The following is a 2,500-nucleotide window of genomic DNA, read 5'->3' on the forward strand; positions in this document are numbered from 1 at the left end:
AAACCACTCCTGAATTTAAGAGCAAACTAGACACTGCGAGATAAAAAGGCGGGACACCACAAGCGTAGCTCCCCTTCCCGCAAAATACAACTAGGTAAATACAACTAGGTAAAACTAGGTAAATATACACACACGATAACGGAAAGCAAAAGAAACACTACAAGTACAAACAAAAATTTATTCATATTCAATAACATGTTAACACCGTCCGTTCTATGGTATACTGGATAACCATTGATAATAGTGCCCTATATCACAAAAATCAACAACTCATAAATACCAGATTCGAAACGAAAAGTTCCGTAATCTAGAAAATTTCGGATATAAGTAATACTTATTTTATTAATTTGTTTGTTTGTTTATTTGTTTGTTTAGTTATTGTTTTACGAGCAACGGGCTGCGCCCGACCCCACTAAAGGGGGCTCGATCCTTCGGAGTGAGCTCGGTTCATCGCAGCCAATCAGTCGTCTTCGCTCACGTGATGTCACCGCTCTCAATTAAATTTTAGTGGTGCACACCTACGCGATATAGCAATAGAAAACTAAATATTAATTTTGTAAATTATAATACGTCGACGTAATATGAGATTTTCTTGGTGGAAATCAATAACAAAAAATTGCTAAAACCGATTTACTAACAAACGAAATCGCGGCGGTTGAATGATATGCCATATTTGTTTTGATAGATGCCGAGGTCGAAGAAATGAAAGGATTATAGATTCGTGTATTCTAACCTAACCCACCTACCTAACCTTACCTAACCTACCTAACTAACCTACGTAACTTGACCTATATTTAGTAATTCGGTACCTCAAATTCTAAAGATCACCCATGTCGTCGTCGTCGTCACGGATGCTGATGGCCTGATTATTATTGTACCTCAGGCAATTAACAGATGACGGCAGAACCCTGTGTTCTCTCATAAAGACCAAGGAAGCCCTATTGTCTTTGTAACAGCGCTTATTAACGTCACCTGGAGTCGGAAAATACACCGTGAAAGCCATTATCTAACTGACAGGGACTGGATTGGACAGACGACAACATGGCGTCTGGACAATCCTAGCGGTTTCGTTCGTTAGTAGATTTGCTTGTAGCAATGCTTTTTTGTTATTTATTTTCGCCAAGAAAATCGCATACTACTTTCATGTATTATAATTTACAAAATCAATATATATTTTTCTAATGCCATATCGCGTAGGTGTGCTCAACCAAAGTAATACCGTAGTCTCCGTTGCCTTGACGTCATCACTCTCGACCAATCAGTTGTCTCCGTTGCCGTGACGTCACCACTCTCTAAGCCAATCAGGGGCCGGAAGGGACATGTCTCCTTGATGGATTTTTGGCGGAAACGAGAAAATAGGATATATATATATATGTATATATATATATATATATATATATATACATATATATATACATATATATATATATATATATATATATATATACATATATATATACATATTTCCGAAAAAAAAAGTTATTTTGAACATTTGAGATTTCAGAAGTTTTGGAGACGACACAACAAACTCAACGAATCTGTTCAGTTGAGTTTATGACCCCATTCTGGCCAAGGTTTACCATCCTTTCCCTGTCTTACAGGTCCTTTAGTTACAAGAAAATATCCAGTGGACCGCTGGAGATGGAAAAAATCAAGTGTGCTTGGAGGAACAAGGAATCAGAATTGATCATTATCACCCTATCGGTCTTGCTTGTGACTTGACTTTAATTACTGTCCTGGGGAGTTGGTCTTTGCTTCACTTCACCCCCTCCCCTCCATCCCACCCGTTTTCTCTCTCTGTCCATCTCTCTCTCTCTCTCTCTCTCTCTCTCTCTCTCTCTCTCTATATATATATATATATATATATATATATATATATATATATATTTATGTATGTACACACACACACACACACACACACACACACGTACGCACATATATATATATATATATATACTGTATGTGTGTATATATACATATATATATAAACATATATATATATATATATATATGTATATATATGTATATAAACATATATATATATATGTCTCTAGATTCGTGTCTTTCTATCTAGCTAGCTAGCTTTTTCTAGTTCTCTCTCCCTCTCTTGCATATATAAATTCTAGTTTGTCTCCATTTAACTTATATCACTGCAGTTTACATATTACCTGCCTTTACCCATCCATTAATTTTCCCGGCCATTACGAGGTTGTTTGTGTTCAATTATCTTCTTCCTACTCGTCCTACCCACCCACTACTACTACTGCTAACACTACCACCACCTCTACCGAACCCTCATCCTCCAACACCACCACCACCACCTCCGCTGTTGATCGTTTTCCTATCTCCATCTCAGTCATCGTTGCATTCGCTTTGTTCTTTGTTTTCAGCATGCGACCCTTGATGGTCCAATTTCCCGGTAATGACGAGTACGTTCCGGCACTTGGGCGCTGGTCGTCAGCACTGACGCCGCTGCGGTTGTCAGCCTCGTTGCCGTCGT

Source organism: Oratosquilla oratoria, chromosome 28, assembly GCF_046742065.1.
Source record: "Oratosquilla oratoria isolate Oo_2021 chromosome 28, ASM4674206v1, whole genome shotgun sequence".
NCBI lineage: Eukaryota > Metazoa > Arthropoda > Malacostraca > Stomatopoda > Squillidae > Oratosquilla > Oratosquilla oratoria.